The 8,691-nt window shown below is 41.7% G+C and overlaps 1 protein-coding gene across 10 annotated transcripts in view; it reads left to right on the top strand.

The window, feature by feature from the left end:
- The first annotated feature begins 592 nt into the window (after positions 1-592).
- Positions 593-8,691, top strand: part of mbnl2 (muscleblind-like splicing regulator 2) — a 57,711-nt gene continuing 49,612 nt past the window's right edge. For 7 of the 10 annotated variants that reach the window (XM_062527181.1, XM_062527177.1, XM_062527179.1 and 4 more), the window contains exon 1: positions 6,080-6,250. The gene's annotated coding sequence lies outside the window, so the exon portion shown is untranslated. The other 3 variants (XM_062527172.1, XM_062527174.1, XM_062527173.1) reach the window with 3 other exon arrangements.

The raw sequence follows: 8,691 nt of genomic DNA, 5'->3' as shown, positions 1-8,691 counted from the left end.
GATGCTACGTAAGTTACCTTAACGTTAGTGCTAGCTATGCAAGGTAGTTATCTCTCTTTCAGCGACCGACAACTTTCACTTTCTAATAACTGGTCGAAGGTTACAACACCTGTTGTGTATTAACGTGTTCATTTAGAAGCCTACTACAAGATCAATGTTTGAAAACATTAATCTGCCGGATGAAGGACTTCTTTGCCATTTTTATACTTGTTGATTAAAATCAGGGTAGCCTACATCCATTCTACCCCGGGAGATTCATGGTTGTTTCCAAGGCAACAAGCAGACCCTTGCCCTTCCCGGGATACTGACATTCATTAGGAGCATTCCAAGTTGGACTGTAATAGGGTGGTACCATCTTTTGATATTTTCCTTTAAACTACGATTTTCTCCTGTGCACAGCACACATTGGCATTGTATTGTATAACTACTATATTAATGGATTATAGCGCAGAGATATAATCATATATCACTATTATTACATCGGTAATTATTCATTTACAAAATATATACCCCTTAACTACATTATTTCTCCTCCCAGCTGTCAGAGAGCTTGTTGCTCGCGCCGCCTTACAGCAAAGTAACAGTAGCTGGAGGTAAATCTTTGCACCTCTCTGAAAAAAATAGTTTCCTTAACTCCACATGAATTTTGGGGTTCAGGTCACTACAGCCTTAATACATCCCACTTTGCTCGTCACTTGAGGACTTGTTAAACGAGACCGTCGACCAAACTCACTCCAAGGTAGCGAGCTAGCTACTGTCTGTTGGTGATACATACCAGAAGCCGCAGGTCATGGTGGTCAGGTAAGCAGGTAACGTTAAGTCAGCTAACTGTTAGCTACCTTTATTTGACATGTGTTATGATGGCTCTTCATTAATTATAGCCTGCCTTTGTGGAGAAATGAACTAGAATAGCGAGCTCATCCACATGCGTAAGCACTCGCGTAACCAGGTAATGAACTTGGAGTGAAGATGCCAGACTTCGCTACTGTTAGCAGTTAGATAGCTCATACATTTAGCAGCTAAGTTATGCTGACACATAAATTATGCTTTAACGTAGAAGGTATCCTCATAGCTAGCAAGATATCTATGGATCAGATGCATGCGTGAAATTCATTCTCTGTGGCAGGCTAATGTAAGCAATGAATTACATTTTCCTCTTGTCCTTAACTTCGTTATGATGACGTTATATCAGCCATGCCATTTAACGGCAAGTTAGATGGGGAAAGAACGAAGTGCTCCTTGGTGTCGTGTTTGTTAGTATGTCGTCATTGCTTGAAAATCACGCCGGCAGACTGTGGACTTGACGGACTAATTAGCATGCGGTGTCTCTGGCACTGTTTCTTTCTTTCTTTCTTTTTTTTTTTTTTTTTTTTTTATACCTGCGTAAACGTTAATATAGATTTGCGGTTGTTCCACAAGTTAATGAAAGCGGACATCTAACATTACTATGTACATTTGTAGCCTAAAAAAATAACTATTTACTTTAAATAATCTTTTACACTAAAACAGTCACTTGATGATTACATTCGATCCCACATATGCATATGCATTAGCTAAAAGGCGTCCATGTGGTCTCGGACTGTCAGTTTGAGATCATGCATAGTCTTTAAGAAATATCCCACTAGCTTTGCAACCACTTATTAGACATTTGTTGCATCATTTGCTGTGATTCCCAAGTGTCGTACAAACAGACTGGGAAAGAGAAATGTCCATGGAGATACTGTACCTATCTCAGTTATTACGATGCACGAGTGCCCTTCAGACGCGGACTATCATTGAGCAACATAGTGTCAGAGGTATCAAAACAACTAAAACTGCCAACACTGTGTTGACAGCCAAACAATGTTGACTACAGTACATGGTGACTGTAACAAACAAAATGTAACCAGGTAGAAGTATTGCATGATAGCGTGGCAGTAATATTCAGACATTAATGAGCGAACGGATAGGCTTATTATGGAATTGCTGAGAAGAAATTATGAAATAGGATGTATGTTAAGATGCTTTGGTAAGTCTTAATAAATCTTAATGCATGGATGACCCAAATAGAAGTTTAATTCCTTTAGGCCTATCTGATATCCAGATACTCCTAGTTGTTTACAGAGAGTGGGCCATGCATATTATTATAATGCATACATATTAAATGTATTTTCTTGCACAATGTCTCTCTCCCCATTACAGAGCAGAATGAGTTCAATGGTTGTTGGTATGGGGGGCAGTTTTCTATGTATTCAGGGGTCATATCCTACACAAAGAGATCTCTTGAATCTGATTTGCATCTGAACTTACTTGAGATTAGATTCAGAGACATCCTCTGGTGTGTTGTCCTCAGCAGTATCCTTGGAAACTCTAATTGCGGACTTGACACATTGTATCATGGAACAGTGAATGCTACACCTTTTGGTTGGCTCATCTTTCTTATTCTTTATTTGACGGAATAATTCTTGTTTGTGTTTTTGTTTTGTGAAAGACGAATAAATAGGTTTTGTTCTGGTTTGATTAACGTGTTGACCAAACCAGAGTGTAATGGTTACTGACAGGGCTTCCTTGAAGAAACTGAACACTGCAACTGGATATTTAATTAGTCTACAGCTAGCACTGAGTAGGCAGAACCTCATGATCGATTTTATGATGCTGCTGTTTCACAGCATCTTTGTGTCATTCTTTTAAATTGAACAAATGTGGAAATGATTGCGTTACTACAGAACTAACAAGGTATTTTTAAAAACACTGCATCATTTTCTCAGATGGCGGTTTCTTTTAACGCTAGATTTGTAGAATCATTACGTGCACAGCCATGTTTAAAGGTGCATTTTAAAATGCACAATTATGGTAAAAACAAGGATTTGTATTTAATGGTTCAGACTGTGTTGTTAGACAGCAGATCATCAAACAGACAAGAGATGTCATCCACGCTCTCAGCCAGTGGGATTTGTATGTATTTATTTATTTATATTTATTTTCCCTGTGGTAGAGCTCTGTCTCTCAGACCTCAGGGGAACTGCTGCTGTGTTGTTTCCCTCTTCTCCTCTCCTTTTATTGGGCCCCTTGTCCGGTTGCAGAATACTGTAGCTGTCTGCTGTTAGTGGCAAATGATAGACTGAATGTTCACAGTTATTGGAACCATAACATGTTGTAATAGTTGAATTATTATGTTGTTATTGAGTATGTCTGTGTGATGATAGCACAGCTAGTCTTTCAGTTGAAATGACATGCCACTGTAATTACACGCTGGATAACATAGACTTCCTCTAAGTGTGCTACATTGCCTTCTAAGGTATATGCTTACTTTTTGAAATCGGCCCACTGCTATAAATTATGCTCTGCCTGGAAATGTAAGATCTCCGCTCGAACTCTGTAGTTTATCTCCTGCATCATGTTTTCTTGGGATGAAGCCAGAGCACCTGGCTATGTCCATGTCAAGGTTGTCATTTTAAAAGGGTGTTTTTTTATTGCCTCTGCAGAACCGTATGGACTGCAGAACTTTTTTTGTAACCTTGTTAGCGTTTTTCTTTAAAATATGGCCATTGCTATTACAATGCTGTCTCTATCTGTTTTTTTCCCCTTGTGCTGAAGGTGTAAAAAGGTTTTCTGTCCTTCCACGGCATTTACTTTGCATACATTATAGGTCTGTGGATTGATGGGATGTAGAGGCGTAAATACTGCCAGACCACATTTTCACAAGGATTGAAATGAAGACCAGGGCCTCATTTCTCAAAATCTTCTTAACACTTTGTCATTCGCAAGTTATACCTTAAGCTCTACCTTAATGTTTTGACATGTTTCCAGAAACATTCATACTTATCATTTCTGGAAGTCATACATTGGTAAGATTTACCTCGACCAACCTTCAGTTATACCATAAAACAGTTAAAAGAAACAAATGTTTTAGAGCCTCAAAATGTCAAGTCGCAATAGGCCTACAGTAAACATTTGAATTCCTTTAAAACGGGAAGCTGGGGATAATATTTGCCGACTTTGCAGACTTACTATACTTGAAAACATATACAGTTTTGCTTTGCATATTTCTTGTTGACATTATGATCAGCAGTACTGTCATGCCAGTCATGCCCATGTCATGCATGGTCAGATCTACTTGAATACCAGTAAATTACACACCTTTGAGTAAAGTAAACAACTTTACAGTAGTAAGGTATGCTGAAGTCATCATAATGTGTTGAGACAATGTTACATTAAACAATTGCCAAAGCTTTCCGGAAGAATAGGCTAACAAACACAACTTTCGTGTTAATGAAGGTTTTAAATGCCATTATTTCAATTTCATATGAAATACCAAAATAAACTGTCCATATATTTTACCGATGATGCCATCGGTGCACAGTCAATGGTTGTGTGGAACAGCACTGCTAACTGCACTCCCTTGTCTGTCATCATAGTAAAGCTGTCCCATGCTTGATAAGCCGTTATAATTGGTTCCTTGGTTTTTGGTGATTTGAAAATCAGATTCAGTGGGAAAGTCTCCAGGCAGACCGGCAGAGCAAATTCAGATTTTAATTCAGAAAACAGGTTCGTCTTGGTTCACCTGGGCTAGCTGTCCGCGCCATTATGGCATATTCACCTACACATCATGTTTCTATCAGATAATTGACTAATGGATGTCTCATTTGGAGATGAGAAATGTAGCCAAAGTAATCCTTTGCTGGGCCAACATGTGGTGAAGGGTCAACCAGGACGTGAGTTTGGGTGTGGATAGCTTGGAGGAAGGAAGTAACGCCTGGATGTTTTGTTCTGGAGGCAACTGTTTTCTTCCTGTTGGAGACTTCTTTTGCTTTGTGCCACATTGAGAACATGACCTCACAGGCATATGGATTAGATGACTGCATTGTTGTGGAGTGATATGGGGCACGTAGAAATCAATCGAACATTTGACGTTTGCTTGTTCAAGCTATTCGTTGAATAGTGGTTGTACTGCAGTGATTTTAAATGACCTTTTGAGAAGTGATGTGACCAGTCGTTGTCGTGCTGAAAGATTTTTGCTAATAAAATATTCATACGTCCGTACCGTTGAACTGTCTGGTGAGTGCCCACCTTGTATGATGACGAGCTGATGTTTTTGGACAGAGGTAGGTGGACCCCCCCCCCCAAATGGTCCATTATCACCCAGTGAAAGGCTTTAAGCTCTGAAGCTAGCCTGAGGGGTTACTAGGGTTAGTTCAGCAGCTGCCCGGTCAGAGCACGTCTTGCCCCATTGATGTTTGACCAGTGTGTGTCGTTTTAATGTTCGGCCGCCGTCGCCTTTGTAAAAGCTCTCGGGGCTGTCACATAATTGCTGTCCACTCACGGGAACGAGGGCCCAAAGCGCCAGAGACAACAGCTGTTCTATTGATTCCAGTGGAAGCATCGTGAACAGGGCTCTGACTCATCACTTCTGCATCACTGCTGCATCCCCATCCCAAACCCCCTCCCTGTCCCCCCCCCCCACCTCCACCTCCCACCTCACGTGATGCTGGAAAGGGTTTACCGGCAGTAAAGGTAGGGAGGAGGCCGTCTCAGCGCTGGCTCCTAATGGCTGCGACAATATGTAAAGAGTACTGAGGGGTGGGGGGGAAAGAGCAGAGGGCGATAGATTGGTTAAATTCAATTCTGAAAATATCTTTCCTCCTCTACTTTATGCTTAAAATTCTGATAATATTCCGATATATTCTTAAAATGTTTGATTACACTTATATGCTACTTTTTGTAATGTTTCCTGTTAAAATATTATTTTTTTTTCACTTTTTCCTACATTTTCTAGTTTGAACCTTCCTGAATAGTCATGTAAAATAGTTGAGGAAAAGTAAATGAAGACAATGCTGTTGAGAGGAGCATGAAATTGGGGAAATACCTTCAAGATCAGTAAAGTAAAGGCAGGGTTGTCATCACAATCTGTAAGGTCAGTCTGCTTGTCTGCAACTCTGCACCTAACAGTAAAGCCATAGAGAGGCAATCTGCATTGCTATTGGCTAGGGGACCACAGGGGAGGGACTTAGCTGGAGGTGGGTGGGCAGGAAGGGGTTGGTCGTAGCAGAGGGGGTGCGGAGGGGAGGGGGCCGGTGGGAGGGAGAGGGCCTGGCTGGAAATGTTTGAGCCCGAGAGTTGAGCAGCAGATCGGCCACTCGTGTTTCCTGCGCTGTTGCTGCTGCGAGAGAAAATCCTAGGCATGGGCCTCCGGCACTCGACTCCACGGGGGGAATGACAACAGCTCACGCGGTCGCTAGCTGAGACGGGAGGAGTCCGATCGCCGCACCAGGTGCCTCTTGAAGGGAAAGAAAAAGAAAACAGAGGGGGGAAGAGAGAGAGATAGAGAGAGGAGAGACACAGAGAGAGAGAGAGAGTGTGTGTGCGTGTGTGCGCGCGTGTGTGTATATGTGTGTGTGTGAGAGAGAGACGGAGAGGCAGTGCGGAACACCACATTGAGGTGGGAGGAGGATAGATTCTCCGATTCGTTTTTTTTTTTTCCATTCTTCAGTTCTCTTCAAAAGGGAAAAAAATAGGGAATTGTACTGCAGTATGGTGCATACCATCTGGGGTGTGGTGGTGGAGCTTGGTGTGGGCGCTGGGAGGAAGTGGGAGGAAAGGAGAGGACGAGAGAGAAAAACAGAAAGAGAGAGAGAGAGAGAGAATAGAACAGAGTGAGGTCAGCTTCTGCCGGCACTGTAAAACTCGAGACTGTTCTGGTGGTGGGAAACTGCAGCAGTAAGTGCCTTCTCTCCTCTCCTGTCTGTTCAGCGGCTCTTATAGATTTGTCTTTGCTGCTCTGTCAGCTGCTCTGTTAATAGAAGAAAAATAGATGTTAAGTTTCCTGTCAGTTGGATTTCAGTTGAGCTGTGTTCACTTAATTCCTGAGATATGAGAGTTAGTTGCAGAACAGGGAATGGTCTTCGACTTTCTGTGTAAAATCAATAGCATGTAGGCCTATTTTCTTTGTTTTATTTTCATTTGTATGTGAAGGTGGATCACTTGACATGGGTGTGACCGTCAGACCGGACTTTCACCTATTTCGTGGACAAATTGTTTCAGTTAAAATTGGTTTGATAGATTGCGACTCGTGGGAGATATTGAACAGTTTTATTTTGCCCTAGTTTTGAAAGCTTTGACGGCGATTAGAGCTCTGATGTGAGTAAGTCCCCTGCTCTGTAATTAGCAAGTGCTTCATGCAGTCTTAATGAGGGACATATCTTGTATAATCCCTCTGAAGTGGAAGCCCTGACCACTGCCTCTCTCTCCGAAAGCATCAGTGCTAGCCCTTGAAAGCGCCGGATGCGTAGACCTGTACAGCCCCTATGGCAATCACAGGAAATGGGGCCAGGCCTATGTCAAACAGTTGCCAAACACGAGGAGAATTTCTTTAAACATGTATATATATATTTTTTTTTAAATAATTTTGCATTTGAATCGTTTTATGAAAGGCTGACTCTGCTCTTATTACCTCTTTGGGAGGAAAAAACTTGAATAAAAAAGCATAGCAAGAAACCAAATACTCTTTATTAGTGAAGTGTGTGAACAAGCGCATAATCGATAGTGAGGCGCAATAAAGACTCTAAAAAGTCATTAGCTGTGGATGCTCTAAAGGTTTGGATCACCACAGACATTTGTGTGCAGTGTTTCCATCTCGGCACGGGTTGTTCATGGCAGTCTTTAAGGGGTCGTAGTTTTGCAAAAGAAACACAGCCTACAGTTTTGGATCTCAGCATGTAGCCTGATTATAAACTGTTTTACAAACGTGTCCTGCCCAAGCTTGTTGTAAGAGCTTTCTGCTGGAAATCGAGTTGAACGAATGCAACTTTTTTTTTGACCACGGCAACTCATTAGCATCACAGTCTGCCGATAGATATAGATATACCATGCCGTGGTACATGTTTTCATTAAGGTGTACATGAGTCTCAGAGCACAAAGGACTATAGCGGCTAACTAGGCGTTGCTAAATGTCTATCCAGCTATAAATAAACAGGCTGGATGATCTGATGGAGAAATGCAGACCTAGTGGTCTGAAGATAATAGCTTGGGTCACCAGCCTGACAGTAAGGCTATTATAACCTAACCTTTTGCTGACTCTGTAAAATGAGGACTTGCCTGGGCAATAGCCTGGCTTATTCCACTAGCCCTCCTCACTTAGCATGTCACTCGTCACCTTCTATGGTGATAAATGTGTGGACACAGTGAATGAGATGAACTTCATATTTGCTAACCCGTTGGAGGAGTTTACAGGCTTCCACGGGATGTTTCTTACAACCATTTGGATGGAAAGCATTTGTTAATTTTGGTGAAGTCAAATAGTTTGTCTGTTTGGTATCTGTCAGATTTTGTTTGTGTTTCATTAAAAAGTAGCCTGGATCGTTGATTGTATGGGATCCTCCATGGTGTTGAAAGCATGCTTAATTGCCTCAAAAGTCATTTATTATATCATCAAATTATTTTAACGAGTGTACAGTTTCTCACTACCAGCTATTAGCAGGGTAATGAAATGTGTTCCCTTTCAAGCAGCCTGGAGAGAAGGGAAAAACACCTACTGTAGGCCTACAGTCTAATTCCAGAAATTTCCATCTATTCAGAGTTTGGAAATACTCATTTGTAAAGTTAGCTCCCCCTGTTTTTCTCTCCAACGGAAACATGGCTCTCTTTCTTTCCTGTTACTCATGCTGTGTGTGTGTGTGTGTGTGTGTGTGAGTGAGAGAGAGAGAGAGAGAGAGA

This window comes from Sardina pilchardus, chromosome 23, assembly GCF_963854185.1.
Source record: "Sardina pilchardus chromosome 23, fSarPil1.1, whole genome shotgun sequence".
NCBI lineage: Eukaryota > Metazoa > Chordata > Actinopteri > Clupeiformes > Clupeidae > Sardina > Sardina pilchardus.
The sequence above is the reverse complement of the archived record's forward strand: the minus strand, read 5'-3'. Positions and strand labels throughout refer to the sequence as shown.